General features: G+C 41.3%; 1 non-coding gene across 1 annotated transcript; it reads right to left on the minus strand.

Moving 5' to 3' along the window:
• Positions 1-18,264: 18,264 nt before the first annotated feature.
• LOC144377474 (U6atac minor spliceosomal RNA) lies at positions 18,265-18,389 on the minus strand. Its single transcript, XR_013438473.1, has one exon. It is a non-coding gene; the product is annotated as a U6atac minor spliceosomal RNA (small nuclear RNA).
• Between the last annotated feature and the right edge of the window lie 351 nt (positions 18,390-18,740).

Raw genomic sequence — 18,740 nt, forward strand, 5'->3', positions numbered from 1 at the left:
ACTTCATTACCCCTTTAAAGGCCCTTTCTGTGAATATAGTTTATTCTGAGATTCTGAGAGGCGAAGGCTTCAGCATTTGAATTTTGGCAGTTCATATTTCCTACAAGAATATCATTTGCATAAAAGTAGGAATCCACAAGCGTATATTCTTGTATAAACATAGAATATTTTTTGAAGGATATACAAAGAATTAGAAGATTGGTAGGGGGTGTCTTGAGGTTGAAATTTGCTTTAAAAAATGTAAAACTCCATACCATTTAAATTTTTTGCGTGTATTAACTATTTTGTCTCTTTTAAAAGGATAATTTGGTAAAAAGGAAAAAAGATTTTTTATTATAATATTTCTTCTATCAAAAAAATTCTCAAAAAAGGAAAAATAGGAAACAATGTAAATATTCAGTGATAGGGAAATTTTTTTCATACTGCCATTTATTTTTATTTTTATTTATTTATTTTTTATTATTAGCTACACATGACATAAAAATGATCTTGGCAATTCATACATTTGAAACAATTGGGATATAATTTCTCATCCAATTGCGGTATAATTTCTCATTTTAAATCAATGGTGGCGCAGCTGTTTAATGACATAGACAACTATAGGCAATGATCATCATTCAGTTAAAAAAAGTCCTGTGTAAGTGACAGAAATCAGTCTTTCACCCTTTTGTCTGGTGGAGACCCATTCATTAATACTGGAGTACTCTACTCCTGCGGGAGTTATACTTCAGAACCTCCTTGAGTGGAGTGACAAAGGAAAAAATGGTTGCAAAACAGCAAATCATGCAAGTAGAATTTGGAAGCTACAAAGGTGAAAGAGAAAAAGAAATATGGAAGTAGAAAAGGTAAAGAAAAGAAATGGAGATGGGAAGAGAAGCAGGAAAGAGGGAAAGAGGAAGTAGTAGTAGAAAGAAGCAAATGAAGGCCAGACAGTCAAGTGTAGCAGATTGAAGTGACCGACCAGCCTGGGCTCTTCTCTGGCCCCAACACCTACTTGGCACATTATTCACTGTCTTCAACATCGGTATCTCATCTGTGAATTTTATGTGATTGTGGTGAGTATTCATTCATCCCACAGGTATTGAGGCCTATTATGTTCTAGGTACTATTTTAGGAGCTAGGGATTCATCAATGAAAAAAAAAAAGTGACCCCTGAGAAAAACCAAACAAAATAAAACAAACAAAAAACAAAGTGCTATAGTCTGGATCTTGATATAGCACAGAGTGTGGGGTTGGATTCTTTGTCTCATGAATTTGAAGAATAAAATTGACAGACACAAGGGTGAGAGCAAAGTAACAGGATTTATTAGAGTAATAGAAAGAAAGCAGAGCTCCCAAAGAGGGAGGGGTCTCAAGAGAGGGATACCAAAGAGTGGCTATGGTGGCTATTGTCTAGGGGTTTATACAGATTTATAGGTTTAAGGAAGTCAGCCCCTTGCCCAATCCTTTTTTTTTTCCTTGAGGGCACTTTTTTTTTAATTTAATTTTTTTATTGGTTGTTCAAAACATTACAAAGCTCTTGACATATCATATTTCATACATTTGATTCAAGTGGGTTATGAACTCCCATTTTTACCACGTGTACAGATTGCAGAATCACATCGGTTACACATCCACGTTTTTACATACTGCCATACTAGTGACTGTTGTATTCTGCTACCTTTCCTATCCTCTACTATCCCCCCTCCCCTCCCCTCCCCTCTTCTCTCTCTACCCCATCTACTGTAATTCATTTCTCTCCCTTGATTTTTTCCCCTTTCCCCTCACATCCTCTTATATGTAATTTTGTATAACAATGAGGGCCTTGCCCAATCCTTGATAAGACATTCAGTGTCCATGAGGTATTCAGGCAGCCTTAATCTAATCAAAATATCAATCAGACATTTTTTCCTTCTTTGGAGAAGCATGGACCCCAGTCACGTAAGTAAGTCCTGATTTAAAAATAGCCTTTTTTTATAAGTTTCTTAGCAAATATCTGCAGCTGCCCAAGAAATTCCCCAAGTGCTTATCACCCTATGCCCCCAGCCTTATATCTCTTCCTCCTAACATCAATGTTACCCAGAGGCCTATGTGTCAAAGGCTTGGTCCATAGCCAGTGATGTTCTTGAGAGGAGGTAGAACTTTTAGGAAATGGGTCTTGTTAGCAGAAGCTAGGTCCTTGGGAGTGTGACCCTGAAGGGGATATTAGGTCCCATTCCCTTCCTTCTCTCTCTATGCTCTCCAGGTGCCACATATTCCTGCCATGATGCACTGTGCTGCTACAAGCCCAAGGGCAATAGGGTCCAACAACCATGGGCTGAAATGGTGAACTAAAATAAACCTTTCTTCAAGTTGATGGTTAAGTAAAATGTAGAAGGATTATTCAGAATCAAATGTTGATAAGAGTGGAGGGTAAGACATTGGAGAAAGAAAGTATTTTAAGACCAAGGAACTAGGACTGAGCAAAGTGTACATGAGCAACCACACAGCAGTGAGCAGGAAAGAGTGGAAGAGGAAATACAGACAAGGCCATAGGGTACTCTGTGTGTGCCAAGTTATTACACATCATTAGTACATATGTGAAGGAGAGAACAGATTTACAGAATGTTTAGCGGGTTAAGACTTGTTGATTGACCAGAGATGAGCATGATGAAGTGAACTGGATTTGGAGGTGATTGGTCACATTTAGGAAGGAATTTAAGGGAGAAAGTAACTTTATATTGGGGTGGGTTGGTTAGTTCTCTTTTGGACATAATGAATCTGATGGATCAAAGGAATATTCAGATGGCGATGTCAGCAAGAAGATGAATAGAGAAGTGTGAGGAACCCAGAACAATAGTTTTGGGGCTATCAGCCTGTAAATAGATGGTCACATATATCCCAAGAGTATTTATGAGCATCCCAAGAACCACTATTATAAGAGTTAAAGAGATTTTTTTCCATGTGCTATTTGAGAAAAGCTGTGAACTGAGGGAGAAACACTGGAGAGATCAGCATTTGTGGGATGAGTCAAGGGGACTGAGACGGAGATTGGTGCAGAAAGGAGAAGAACCAAGAAGGAGTGATGTCAGATCCCAAGAAACAGAGTCAGGCCAAGAGATCACTTGACGTGGATCTGAGTGATCTTGTGAGACCAGGACAGACAAGAGTTAAGCTGACTCTGATGACTGGAGGTCACTGGTCATTGGGGCAGGAACCAGACATCAGTGGCTTGTGGAGTGAGTGAGGAAGTAGAGAAATTAGTTAGAGGGAGGTTGGCTCTATCACAAAGCTTGTGAAGGGAGTAGCAGTCGTAGGCCTGAAGGCTGGGTATTCTGTTTAAGGAGACATTGGTGGTCCCAGTCAGGAAACCTGGAGAGGAGAAAGCTCCTTGCAGTGTCAGAGAAGTTGGTGTTGAGGTCTCTACAAGCTCTCATTTCACCATCTTGGCAAATGAGATTACTGATGCCCAAGGGAGGCAGCAGAAAGAAAGTGGGAATTTGGCACATGAACTTTTTCACTGGAGGAGAGTTGGATGAATCAATACTTGGAAATGACAGACGGTCCTGTAAACATGGGAAATCTCTTTTAGAGCTGTGGAACGAACATATTGTCTTTGTTCCTCTCCATGAAAGACTGAGGTGATAGCTATAGCTGGGGTGTGTGTGTGTGTGGCATCATGGCAGCCCAGAGGAGAGATGGTTTCAGGAAGGAAGCAACAGCCAACAAGGATAAAGCCTGCAGAAGGCTCTGGACATGTGGATAGAGCAGTCACCACTGATTTGCTAACATGGAGGTCAATGAGGAGCCTAGCAGGGACAATTTCAGCAGGAAAGAGGAATGCGACCTGGCTGGGGCTGGCAGAGCATGGAAGAGAATGAGGGATCAATGGGGGATAATAGCAATACAGAAAGCCTTTTCAAAAGGTTCTGCTGTGTGTGAAGGTTAAGGCAGAACTGGGGGAGCTGTAACAGAGTGAGGGAACTTGTAGGGACCTCTTAAAAATTATGGGAAAAAGGCATGAGAGGAAGGAGAAGGACCCAGAATGTCCCTGTTTTGCTAAGATACGTGGAGCTCCTGAAAGGCAGAAACCTAGAAAGTCCCATATTGGCCTGAGGTCAAATGAGGAGATGGATAGTGGGGGTGAGAAAAGTGAGACCAAGAAGAGTTAGGCATTTCTGCCCAAGCCTTGGTCAGACAAGTGGCATTTGAGTACTTCTATTGGACAAATTTATTGGGCTCTGGAATACTTAGGAGAGGTTTGTTACTAGATAGGGAGAACAGCATGTCTGGCCAACTAGCATGGCTCCCTTCCATCCAACGGCAACCTCATGGAAGCTGGCAGAGACCGTGGGAGCACCCTTTGTCCACTGGGCCAAAGGACATGGTTCATTACAGAGCCTACCTACAGGCCTGTGTCTAAGAGAAAGCTTTTGCCTCTGGTATGGGGGCAATTGTGGCTGGAGCCCTCAGTCTCCTCTCCTCCTATCTCATGCTGTTGCAGCCTTTTCAAGTGTGGTTCCTTATCCCAAGCCATCTCTCCTCTCCTCTTCCTGCTATCCTCAGAAGAGATAGACCAGTTAGTTATTGCTGCTGCTTCTTGTAATGGGAGACTTCCCTGTTTTTTGTTTTTTATTTATTTCTTTATCTCCTCACTAGTATGTGAGTCCCTAGGCTGGGATGGGGCAAGGGGTGGAGGCCAGAGGTAGAGGAAAGGTAGGGATTGAGTCCCAGGCTGATGTGATCAGTAGCAATGGGAGTCACATGGACTTTGTGCAACCTGAACCCTGACCCTGTCCCTCTGGCTGAGCAGGGATTTAGGACCTTCTGAAGAGCTCATTGTCAGGGAGTTATTGACTAAAGGCAGGATGAAAGTGGGGGCCCTTCATGATTTAAAGTGGTGGGGCTGCAGCAAAAGACAGAGACAGTTCATTTTCACAAAATAGGGCTTTCAGCAACATTTTGTTTGGGGGAGCTACCAAAAGACTTGTCTCGAAGCTACATTTCAACAGCAAACACATTCATTGCATTTCAATTGCAGGTGTACTCTTCCCACATGGAGATGGGTAGGTCTTGGTCAAGGAGTCAAAAGCCTGTCTGTCTTATAGCTAGGTGGAGGGTCACTATTGGTGCTCCTCGCCAGGCCTGGATTTCTTATGCTTCCTCATTTGCCCAGGGATCCTTGGATGTGCAAGTCTGAAGTGGACCAAGTTTTCTCAACTCCTCAATTATCTTCTTTCCATTCTCACTGCTTGTGAAATTAACCTGCTTAAGTCTGGGACATTTGAATCTTGTTATTACTTAACGGAGGTGGGAATAACTTGTATATAAGCACCCCTGCCCACACTTTGAAGTCCCAGTGGAAGCACTGTAAGGAGGAATTTCATGGTGTAGAGTGGGTACTTTTTAGGCTCATTCCAAGGTATCTGAAATCCCTAAATTTAACCCAGCCAGAGGATTTCTAGTCTATCCACCCAAGGGCTGGGCTTCGACAAGTCTGTTCTCTCAGACTCAACCATATATGCATGGTCTGCCAGAATTTTTTAAATGGTCAATGTCAGAAAGGTAAAGGGAACTGATTGCAAATTCTTCTCAGAAGTCGTATGTTGTTCTCTTTTTTTTGCTTCCTCCTTAGGAAAATTCAAAAGTCTGAGATATTACTTAGCTCTGTTTCTTCTAGCTTGTGTTCCAGTCTGCAGTATATGCTCACTCTGTCGAGGAATTTCTTTTTGTTTTAGGGTGGATTTTTCTCTCCATAGCCACTGTCTCCTTCCTTGGAGCCTATAAAACACCCTTTTCTGTTCTGCCTCTCTGCTTCTTTTCTATTATCCAAAGAGCCATCTATTCTCCCCAATTTGCATTTTCTCATATTTCACTTGTTGTAGTTCTTTACTATTCTTGTTGCCTGTTTTCTAAATCTGGAGGGAACATAGTTTTTCAGCAAAGACAATGAATTCATTATCAACTATGTGAAAAATTATGAGCCAGAGAGATGGTGAAACAAGTGTGAAGATTTGGGATAACGTCACAGCGAGGGATCATAAGTAGCTACATGTAAACCCAGGATGTATATGCTACTAAAGTCATGATAGGTAGGTGGGTGCTCATGGAACCAAGGGATGATGGCAGGAAAAGCAGGATCACTGCAGTTAAAGGGTTGGTGGAAGGAAACACTCTCAGAATGAGAATAACAAAAAGAAACAGGATCTGGAGTTCAAGAGAGAAGTTCTAAGAGGTGGTGATGGGTATCATTGTCCAAGGACTTAGATGGGCCCAATTGTAAGGGGATGACTTTGGTCATCACTGATGACTTTGGCCAGAGCAAGTTCAGGTGAGAAGTGGAGGCAGAATCCAGATTAGAGCGAACTAAAGAGTAAGGAGAGAAGACATGAACAGAGAGCATGCAGCCAACTCTTTAAGGAAGAGAGAATGGAAAGAGAATGAGTCAGTGGAGCAACAGCTGGAGAGAGCTGAATCAAAGGGCAGATCTTTTAGGCAAAAATAGATTTTGGCATGTTTTTAGACAAAAATAAATTTGTTTATCTTTCGTTTCATTAGTGTAGAAAGTTTGTCTTATGAATGTAGGAATTCCGATTTTTATTTAACTTATTACTATTAACTATTAGGGTAGGGGATGTATTGGAACTCTGTATTTTCCACTCAATTTTGCTATGAACCCAAAACTGCTATGAAAAACAAAACAAAACAAAACCCTACAAAATCTTGGCCACTGTAAACAAGTTAAAAGTAATATAAAACCATGCATTAAAATTTAAAATAGCCAGTGATCAAAGTTAGTCAATATAAGTATTATAGTAATATTTTAGTTTCTATTCTTCCATATTTATTGTCATGTATAGAAATAGATATATCACTATATGCATGAAATATATTGGAAACATATATAGGAAATTGGGTTTTTTTGAAATCCCTTAAGTCTAGAAAGTCCTAGGAATAAATAGAATGAGTTGGTCACCATATTATTGTTTTTATATAGTATTTTATTTTATTGTTCATCTATTTGCTTGTTTTTGCAGTGCTGAGGGTCAAACCCTAGGCCTTTCACATACTAGGCAAGTGTTCAACCTCTGAGCAACATCTCGATTTCTATTCCTTTCCCCTCCTCTCACCTCCATTTCCCTCCCATTTCTTCCCCTTCCCTCTCTCCCTCCCTCCCTTCCTCTCTTTCATGTGGTACTGGTGGTAGAACACAGAGATACTCTACCATTAAGCTATAATCCCCTGCCCCATTAAAAAAATTTTTTTTGAGACATGGTTTCACTAAATTGCAGAGCCTAGAAGACTCTCAACTGTCATCCTCCTGCCTGTGTCTCCCAAGGAGCTTGGATTACAGATGTGTGTTAATACACCTATGACTATTCTTTTTCCTCCTCCTCCTCCTCTTTCTTCTTCTTCTTCTTCTTCTTCTTCTTCTTCTTCTTCTTCTTCTTCTTCTTCTTCTTCTTCTTCTTCTTCTTCTCCTCCTCCTCCCCCCCCTCCTCCTCCTCCTCCTCCTCTTTCTTCTTCTTCTTCTTCTTCTTCTTCTTCTTCTTCTTCTTCTTCTTCTTCTTCTCCTCCTCCTCCTCCTCCTCCTCCTCCTCTTCTTCCTCCTCCCCCTCCCCCTCCCCCTCCTCCTCTTTCTTCTTCTTCTTCTTCTTCTTCTTCTTCTTCTTCTTCTTCTTCTTCTTCTTCTTCTTCTTCTTCTTCTTCTTCTTCTTCTTCTTCTTCTTCTTCTTCTCCTCCCCCTTCTCCTCCTCCTCCTCTTTCTTCTTCTTCTTCTTCTTCTCCTCTTCCTCCTCCTCCTCCTCCTCCTCCTCCTCCTCCTCCTCCTTCTTATTTTTCTTCTTTTTTACTGAGGATGGAATCCAGGTGTGCTCCAACTTGAAATTTTTCTGCCTCAGCCTCCCAAGTAGATGGAATTACAGGTATGTGACACTGTATCCAGTCTCAGACTTATTTTTTTTAAATGTGTTTTATGAAAAGATAATGAAAATATAGTACATGACTTCTGAGTGCCAATTCTTCCTTGGGTGGTCAGGGGTCATACACAGGTCTGCACTGAGCCAGCTTAGCTCCTTGACCACTCCCACCCCGCCACCATCCTCACTGGCAGGCCAGCGCTCACCCAGACTCACCACCAGGAGGCAGAGCAGAGCCATACTTAGCACTGACAGTGGGTTCCTCTCCTCAGGAAGGGATGCTGCAGCAGGCTGCCAATCCAAGGAAGCTATCTTGGGACTTAGCTTTACACAAGTTCTGTGTGGAGGCAAGGACCACTGTTTGCATGGTGGGTCTGCTATCAGTGCCTCCTACGGGAAAACTCAGATTCTTCCACTAATGACTCTCACCTCAGGACCACCTTCAGCTCTGTTACATTTCCCTTTCTGGAGAGTTCCTTAAAGTAAGCCCCCTTCTTCATGAAACTTTTTCTGTTTTTGAGGGAGGTGGGAGAATTTCCTGTTTGGAGGGAGGTGAAACTGGTCTGTGAACAATAGTCTCCCCGCCTTATGTTGTGATAGCTGGCACCGTTTAATTTAGCTTCTCAGTCATCATCTGAAAAGAAAACATTCTAGAGTAACATTATTAACAACAGCTCTGATAAAGCATGGTCACTATTACATATCTTAAAACAGGTACAAGAGGTTTTACATTCACAGAGTATGAAACAGTACTGTCCTACATCTGTAATACTGGAGGATACAATTAAAGAAGCATTATTTGAGGCTTGATTCTATTTTTCCAGCAGAGGGCACAAAGGATCATATGACACAGCTCTGTAAAGAAATGTATTTCCTTTCCTTGATGGCACAACTTCAAGTACTCACTCTCTTCACGAACATCAGGGGAAAATAATTTTAAAAAATTTCATTGCTTGAAATTTATCTGTGTAAATTTTCTATGTCCTCTTGATTCAATTTGGGTAGGTTATATGTCTCTAGAAATTTGTTGATGTACTCAAGATTGCCTTTTTTATTAAGGTTTAAGTTTTCAAAATAGTTTCTTATTTCAGTAGTGTCTGTTGTGATATTTCCTTTTTCATCATGGATTTTAGTTGTTTGAGTCTTTTTTCTTTCATTTTTGTTACCATGGCTAAGGATTTATCAATTTTATTTATTTTTTAAAGATTCACTTTTTTTTCGTTGATTTTTTTGTTTCAATTTCATTGATTTCAGCCTTGATTTTAATAATTTCCTATCTTCTATCGCTTTTGTTGTTGATTTGTTCTTCTCTCTCTAGGGCTTTGAGATGTAATATTATGTTATTTATTTGTTGACTTTCTACTCTGTTAATGAATGAGCCAATGCAATAAAATTTCCTCTTAAAACTGCCTTCATAGTGACCCAGAGATTTTTGACATGTTGGGCTGCTAATCTCATTTACCTCAAAGTATTTTTTAATTTCATCCCTGATTTCTTCTGCTATCCATTGGTCTTTCAATAGTGTCTTATTTTGATTCCAGGTGTTAGAGTAGCTTTTACTTTTAATTTTATCATTGATTTCTAATTTCATTCCATTATGATCTGATAGAATGCAAGATATTATCTCTATATTTTTGTATTTGCTAAGAGTTGCTTTGTGGCCTGCAATACAGTTCTATTTTAGAGAAGTATTCATATGCTGCTGAGAAGAAAGAGTATTTAGTCATTGCTGAATGAAATATTCTGTATATGTCTGTTAAGTCTAGATTATTTATTGTATTTTTTAGTTCTATAGCTTCTTTATTTAGTTTTTGTTTGAAGGATTTATCCAGTGGTGAGAGAGGTGAGTTGAAGTCACCCATGTTATTGTAGAGGTCTATTTGATTCTTGAAATTGAGAAGGGTTTGTTTGATCTACATATATGCTCCATTTTGGGGGTTATAAATATTTACAATTGTTATGTCTTCTTTTTAAATTTTTTTTAGTTGTCAATGGACCTTTAATTTTATTTATTTATATGTGGTGCTGAGAATCAAACCCAGTACCTCACTTGTGCTAGACAAATGCTCTATCATTGAGCTACACCCCAGCCCATTGTTGTCTTCTTAACATATAATCCTGGAGATAATCTGTAGCCTAATGATGTCTGCTGGGAATCTGACACACAAAGCCTTGTGGTCCCTCACATTGTTTCTGCCTCACTCCATCCCTCCTGCTCCCACCCCCACCTTCTCTCAGGTAGAACAAGCATCACACAAACTTGCCTGCAGAGCAAGGGCAGCGTGAAGGATACCAGGCTGAACAGACTTTGGATGAGAGTGGTGCTGGTGGAGGAGGTGGTGAGGATGCTTGCAAACAGCCATACAGAGAGTTATGGGGATTATGACCAGTGGATATATGGATAAGGTAGACTCAACTTGCCTAAGGAAGGAACTCCTCCATTAGAACATACCAACTAGTAAACAGAGATACCTGAGGACCAGGTGATCAGGGAATGGAAGAAGATGTCATATCTCCCGATGTCATTTGAGAACTTATGAAGTGCACTTGTGGTAAATCTGCCATCTTAGTCTGTGTTGTTCTGCTTTAACTGAATGTGACAGACTGGGTAATTTATAAAGAACAGAAATTTATTTGTTTCATGGTTCTGGAGGCCAGGAAGTCCAAGATCAAGAGGCCTACATCTGGCAAGTGTTGTTTTTTGCTGTGTTGTCCCATGGTGGAAGGCAAAAAAGTAAGAGAGCAAGAAGGAACCAAACTCAGTTTTATAACAATTCCCACTCTCAATAAGGACCCATGGTTATGACAATGACCTTAACCTATTTGTGAGGGCAAAGCCAAAATGACCTAATCACCTTTTAAAGGTTTCATCTTTCAACAATGTTGAAATGGGGATCATTTCCCAATGCATGAACTTTGGGGGAATAAATTCAAGCCATAGCCACACCATATTACAGTATTCCTTAATGGGAAGCCACTTGGAAGTGGAGTGCTCATTGCCTTGTCCTGTGGTCTTGAGATGAGACGGTGACTGCTCAAGATAGACCAGGGGTGGGAGAACTTGAGATGGAATAGAGTTGGGAGCTGGACTCTGTTTTTGCTGGCAAAGAAAGTCATGCTTCCTGTGTGGTGTTAGATGAAGAAATAGATGTCTCTATAAAAGCCTGATAAAAGTACAAAGGACTTCATGAATCAGTATGTGTGCATGGGAGTGGGGTAACTTTGGGAACAGCTGCTAGGATAAGCAAAAGTTCACAAAAGAGAAAGGTGGTCCCTATATTTAGGATCCCTTTGCTTCCCAGTCCCAAATTAAAATATGAATTTTGGGCTACAGCTCAAATTTAGTAAACCATATACTTAGCATGAATGAGGCACTGAGTCCAATTCCCAGCACCAAAATAAATAAGCAAACAAGTAAAACAAAATAAAAATTGGTGGGGAATGTGTTGTTTATAATAAAATAGAAGAATAATATGAAGAAGAGAAGAAACCATTTGTGTTACAAATTGGCTAAGAAACCTACGCAATAATATCAAGCATTTCTAACAACAAACTTAACATGTAAGTGCCATTATTTTCTCTATTTCCTTGAGGAAACTGAGGAATACAGATACAATAACTTGTTGCCAGGCCTCATAGCCAGTAAGTGGTAGAACCAGGATTTAAGGCTAGATGAATTAGATTTAGGAGTCTGGGTTCTGACCAGGGCACTCACTGGGCCTCAGCCTAAATGTCTCACTGGTAGATCTGATGTGGTTGGTGTGGGCCTGGAAATTTTTAGGGGCTCTGGACACCCACTGTCTGGAAGAATGAGAGGAGGAGGTTGTGCTCTGGGAGAGAGATTGTGCTTTGTGATCTCTGAGTGTAATATGCCCTGGGCTCCAGACATTTTGGGGGAAGTAAATGGGATAGTTAAGCAATTAGGCTTGGAATAGAGGCATGAAACAGGACTATTAGTCTCTCCTACATTTAGTATATGACATCAGTGAAGCTCCTGATTCTTCAAGGGCCCCTCATCCCCTGGCCACACACAAAACTTTACTTCTGAATAGCCACAAAACTTTCAAAATGTCTCATTTATGGCTATGTACTCTCCAGCATAACTCTGCCATTAAAATGACAATTACTCTCCTGTATAAACCCATTATACATTATGGAAATATGTTTGGGAAGTTTCTGGAGACAAGTACATGAAGGGCAGAGAAGGCATCAGAATCTGAGGCAGGATATTCTGCTGTGAGGTGATCATGGCTTTTGCTGGTAAAGACTTAACTGATATAGTTTTTGAATGATTCATACATAGTGTCAGATTCATACGTGGTCAGATACACATTGCATTGAGCAATCTTAGGCATGTAACACATGTTTTACATGACTATTATTAGATACCTGTAACAGACGTTTTCTAGTGGAACCTTTCCATCATTTTTAAAATTAAAATTTGCTTATCATAAGCAACTTACACAGATTAGAGCCATCATGCTAAAAGTATTCCAGAGTAAAGGATCCACTACTATTCTCTTTTTAGGAATGCCATCAGGATGTTCAATGATGTTGTAGTTTGGATAAGTGTTGCCCAAAGGCCCAGGTACTAAAGTCTTCATGTACAACTTGTTTCTATTGGAAGTTGGTGGAAAATTTAAGAGGGGGCACCTAGTGAAAGGTCTTTAGATCATTGGGGGCCCTCACAAGTGTTTTAAGACTCTGGTATCTTCCTTTCTCTGTTTTACTCCCTTGCCACGGGGTGAGCAGTTTGGTTCTGCCATAGCTTCCTCTATGATGTGCTGCCTCACCAAAGGCCCAGGGAAATGAGGTCAGCTGATCATGGATTGAGTTGCCAAACTTGTGAGCCAAAATGAATTTTTTTCCAGTTTGTTGAATTGGTTCACATTATACATAATGGGTAGGATTAACTGTTGCATATTTATACATGTATACAATATGACAAGATAATTTGACCAATATCATTCTAAGATAATTATTTTTATAAGTTGGCTATCTCAGATGTCTTTTTGAGAAACATATGTGAATAAATACATAAATAAATTTCCACAAGATTTGAATGGCTCATTCTAATTTATTCATTTATTTATCTGTTGCAGTGCTGGAGATTGCACCCAGGGCCCTGTGAATCATGGTTTTTCTTTTTGTGTACTCTTTGCCCAGCATTCCCAGTTGACATTTCCTTTTTGATATTATTATTTTTACTGCATTCTTCAAGTTTGAGAAGATAGAATATTGCTGGTAAAATAATGCTATAGAATAAATTTGTTCAGTGGTAGCTCCAATGAAAATTTGATGACATCCTTTACTCTTATTTTCTACTTCTGTACCTCCTTTTAAGGTGCACTTATGATGTGGCGACAGGAATGGAAACTGTGAGAACACTTGGAATTCCAGAGTCACTGTTGGAGGCACATGCTGAATACACTGGTGAGTGGTGACAGTACACTGTCAGTTTTGGGTCTGGGTAAACCATGCCATCATTGCACCCCACTCATGCCCTCCCCCCCACTCCTGCAGTGTCTGCTGTGCACACTACTGACCATTGTCTTGGGACAGTGGGGGAGGGAAGCTTTCGTGCACCAGAGCTGTGCTCTCCAGGTGTGGAGTGCACCCAGACTCTCAGACAGTGATGCATGGGGGATCCTGGTGCTCACTCTCCAGTAGCAGCTTCCTGGCCACAAGCCATCCTGCACTCACTCATCTGTCCTATTGTCTTTGTGTAGTTGGCAAGCAGTACTGAGTCCCCCGTCTGTCCATCAGGCATGTGTTGGGCAGAGCACTCTGCTCACAGGTGAGCCTGACTGTGAAGGGCCCTTCCATAAAGGGTCGTCTAGAGGGCAGAGGAGGGAGGGGACACAAGACTGCCTCTGCCAGCTGGGACATGCTCTGTGGTGCCTGTACACTTGTGGACTTGCTCCATGGTCTTTTACCTCCGCTGGCTGGATGACCAGGCGTGTTGAGAGCCTGGGGTGTTGGTTATTTTATGAAGCATGATGAGGAGTCTGAAGACACTTTAGAGCATATCAGTAGAAAATTGTAATTAAACATTTTGAAACATATTGGACACTCTGAGTGGTTTGGGTGCCACATCTTCTTAGGCCAGGCCTATGAGGACGAGTGTGGAAACTCACAGCCTTTCTGTTGAGAGTAGAGCTCTGGCTAAGAACCTCTGTCAACCAAACTTCACTTTGGTCAGCTGCATCTGAGAGTTTGACATGGAGACAAATAAGGGCCAAAGGACAGGTTTATAAAATATCAGGTCCCTGTTCCATTTGTTGTTTGGATGCTGTTTGTTGTTTATTTGACTTTGTGTGACAGGCTGAAGATTCATCATAAATGAGATATTGCATGGTGGCAGCGGATGCAGATCCTAGTTTATAGGAACTACAGAGCAAAGTCTGCTGTTGGGATCCCCCACAGTTGCCAATCCCAGGTTGGAGTGGGAGGGTCATGGTCCTGACTATGAGCTCAACCCCAGGGAGGGAGGAGAGCGGAAGTGAACACCCTGGCCTGCACCTACAAAGGAACAGGAAGGGGCTCCAGGACAGCCTCTGTCCTCAGAAGCTCCAAAAGGGCTGGCTCTGTGGGAAGCTGTCCTGAACCTCCTGAACCTGGGTGGTGGCAAAACACCCACTGGCGAGGGGGTAAAAGGAAGTGCCTGCCCACAGCCTGGGAGCAGCTCAGAGCAGATCCTCCAGCCTATTCTCGCTTGTGCACAAGAGCAGCTTTTCTGGCCCTTCCTAGGCACTTGGCTGCCCACTCTCAGTTGCCCTGCTGCATCTTCTGCCATCCCAGACTGACATGGACAAGTTCCTTCTCCTGCTCCTGATGCTGGGTCCTTTGCCTGTTGTGTTCTTCCAAGGTGTGGTCCAGAGGGTGAAGGTGGCTGGGGAGCAGACTCAGGATGATGATCTGACTGTGCAGGGCAGTTAGTGCATGTTGAGGGAGGAGGCCAAGGGCAGGACTCTGTGATGATCTGACCATCAAGAATTGGAGGTCTGTGTGTGCTGAGCTCACCTGGATGCCTAGCAGAGCAGAGTTGAGGTCTCTTTCCCAGATTTCAGAGGGGGGTTCCTCTCTCCCTAGGAGAGGTTGGGTAGGGGTGCTCTTGTCAATTTAGGGCTTAGAGTCTGCCTGGCTGACCCCAAGAGGCAAGCAATAATTGCTTAAGACTTTCCCATATCTAGGCTAGCCATGTAGCAGGAAGAGGTCACTGAATGGCTTATCTTCAACCAGTTTTTTTATAGCACATGCATTGTTTTCCACTTATAGATGAATGTCATGTGGATAACTGTGCTGTGTGTGTGCACTCAAATATTCCTCCCAACTTTCAAACCAGCAAAGTCCTGGGCCCAATCCACTTCTCCATGGATTCTGTACTCACAATAGCTATACATAGCTGCTCAGACCTTGTTCTGCTCATAGCACTATACTAAGGGAGTATCTCTCATGTCATAAATTTTCCCTAAATTTGAAGAGTGAGCACAGTAATAGTACTAGGAGGAGATTAGCTTTGATTTAGGGAATGAGATTTAGGGAGGCAGAATCTCTCATTGTTGTTTAAGTGTAAGACTTAAAGTTGCTCCATCCTATCTCCTTATATCTCACCTCCCTGTATTTTCTTTTCTTTTCTTTTTTAAATATTTTTTAGTTGTCAATGGATCTTTATTTATTTATTTGTGGTGCTAAGAATCGAACCCTGTGCATCACACATGCCAGGCAAGTGCTCTACCACTGAGCCACATCCCCAGCCCCCCATCCCCAGTATTTTCATACCAACTAACAAGTAGCATCCAATTTTCTTATTAAATGTTATTTATTATTAAAAAATAATTTTCATGGGAAATTGTTAACATACCACAAATTTGCATATTAAAAGTTTAAACCAATTTGTTTATGCTTAATGTAATTTGAGTTCAACAGGTCAGAGCTTCCATATCCTTAAGATTCAGTGAAATCAATCTAATATAGTTCTTGCCCAAACTGTGTATGGAGTACTTAGGGCCATGCTTTGTGCCTGAATGTGTGTCCTACACGTTTCTCCCTGTGGGTTCATACCTGGGCTCAGTCTTCATGTCCCTTTTTCTCAGCTCACGCCACAGTGTGTATGGTCTGCAACATTTTCAAGAATGGCAAATGTGTGGAAGGCAAAGGCAACTGTACCCTGAAGGAGGGCGGCGAATGCAGAACGAGGGATATCTATTCTTTCACTTTAAAAGGTATCTAAAACAATAAGTTTTAAAAAAAATAACCACAAAGAAGGAAAAGATAAAGAAAAAAAAAAGAAATGCTACTGAGAAGTATGAAGGAGCCCCTGCCAGGAGGTGGATATGTTTCTAGTTTGAAGACCAGATTTGGTGTGTGTGAAAGTCTCTTACTTTAAGGCCAAGTTTTAGTTTCTGGCACTAATATGAATGTTCTTGTCTTCCAGATGGCTTTTTCTACAACTACACTATATTGGACTGCTCTAAACCATGTAAGGCTTGGAGATTGGTTCGTGGATATCTGAGGGTTGCAAGTTTTTGCTGCAGAAGTCGAAATTTCTGTAACAGATATCATGGAAAGATAGCGAAACAATTTGTTCACTGACAACCAATTCCTTTACCTGTTTCCTGTCCCAGGTGTTTCTGGTCAATTTATATGTATTCAGTTGAGGACGTGATATCTCTGATATCTCCACCTAACTCCATCTCTTCTTCTTCACCTCTTTCCTGGCCACTGGATCCTCACCTACCCACACCCAGATACCAGACACAGCTCATTATTGTCTCCTTTCCCTTCTACATTCCCTTCTAAAAAATCACCATCAATCTTCCTTGACTTGCCTTTCCCCCACCCTCACTGAATCACTGTGCCTGACTAACTTCTAGCTTCTAGTTTCCACCAAGAGTGCCTAGCCAGGTGAGGGTTCCATCTTACACATCAGGAGTTGAAGGGGTCAGCGGAATACCAGGAAAACATGTCAGCAGGTAGATGGGCAGAGGGATCCTAAAGTTTAAGAAGACATCCAGACCTGAGGCAGGCAAGCTGGGATCATCGGCTTCCGACTCACAGCCAGGACCTACTGATAGCTGCAGTCAGAGATCTAAAGAGTGGTCCTGAGCTGAGGTGGAGTGGGGTGATGAGTCAGAGAGCACGATGGAGAGCTGGTGAAGGTCACTCTGCAGGATTGATGGGTGAGGATCGGAGAGGCAGGAGGAAGTACATGACTGCTTTCTGGGACAGCCTGGAGGTTACTGGTAGAGCAGGTTCCATGCAGAAGTGGGCAGAAGCCACGGTACAGTGGGCTAAAGAATGATTGGACTGTGACAAGATGAGGGGGTGACCTGTGCAAGTCTACAGGAAGCTTGGGAAAAATCAAAGAGTGCCTTTTAAAAAAATATTGATCTTAATATTCATTTATACATAAAAGTTTAGTCTTCAGTCATCACTCTTAGTATCAAGTGCTTTTCTCATGAGGACTATAGGAATCTCTGCCACCACCTTTTCCTTTTCTTTTTTGATTTAGAAAAAGGTTTTATTTCATCTTAATTAAAAACAATTTTTTTACACAAATAGAGCACAACTTTTTAGTTCTCTGGTTGTACATGATGAAGAGTCATACCATTCATGCAATCATACCTATACATAGGATAATAATGTCCATCTCATTCCACTCTTCCCCCCCCTGCTTAATCCAAACTTCCTCCATTCTTCTCATGTCATCCCCAAATTATGCATAAGCATACACTTATCAGAGAAAACATTGGGCCTTTTTTGGGGGGATTGGCTTATTTTGCTTACCATGATATTACCCTACTCCATCCATTTACCCATAAATGCCATAATTTTATTCTTTTTAAGGCTGAGTAATATTACATTGATATATAAATACTACAATTTCTTTATCCATTCATCTTTTGAAGGGCATCTAGGTTGTTTCCATAGTTTAGCTATTGTGAATTGAGCTGCTACAAACATTGAGGTTTCTGCTTCACTGTAGTATGCTAATTTTAAGTCCTTTGGGTATAGACTGAGGAGTGAAATAGCTGGGTCAAATGGTGGTTCCATTCCAAGTTTTTTTTTTAATATTTATTTTTTAGATTTAGGTGGGCACAATATCTTTATTTTTATGTGGTGCTGAGGATCGAACCCAGTACCTCACGCATGCCAGGCAAGCACACTTCCACGGAGCCCCCATTCCAAGTTTTCTAAGGATTTCTATACTGCCTTCCAGAGAGGTTGCACAAATTTGCAGTCCGACCAGCAATGAATCAGTGTACCTTTTCACCACATTCTCCCCAGCACTTATTGTTGCTTGTATTCTTGATGATTGCCATTCTGACTGGAGGGAGATGAAATCTTTGAGTAGTTTTGATTTGCATTTCTTTAATTGCTAGAAAAAAAATGATGGTTAGATGCCATAAGTAGGTGGCTATGCCTTAACTCTATGTGTGTTGTCAGGCCCAAAGGCCTCTTCCGTCTTTGTCAAGGGGAGTGCTATCCTTCTCTCCTTTCATACAACACCCTACCGCCATCTTATTTGCTTTCTAGTATTTTAAAAACACTTATCACTCCTAATACATATTTTTTCTGCTATTTTGTCTTCTTTTTAAAAAATTAGTTATTTATTCTAATTTGTTTTACAAGATGGTAGAATGCAATTCATTTCATATTAAACATATAGAGCACAGTTTTTCAAGTCATTGATTGTAAACAAAGTATTTTCACACCATTCGTGTCTTATGCATGTACTTAGGATAATGATGTCTAACTCATTCCACCATCATTCCTACCCCCTTTCCTCCTTCCTGCTTCTCCCTCCCCTTTTCCCTATCTAAAGTTCCTCCATTCCTCCCATGCCCCACCCCACCCCCA

The sequence above is a fragment of the Ictidomys tridecemlineatus genome, chromosome 4 (assembly GCF_052094955.1).
Source record: "Ictidomys tridecemlineatus isolate mIctTri1 chromosome 4, mIctTri1.hap1, whole genome shotgun sequence".
NCBI lineage: Eukaryota > Metazoa > Chordata > Mammalia > Rodentia > Sciuridae > Ictidomys > Ictidomys tridecemlineatus.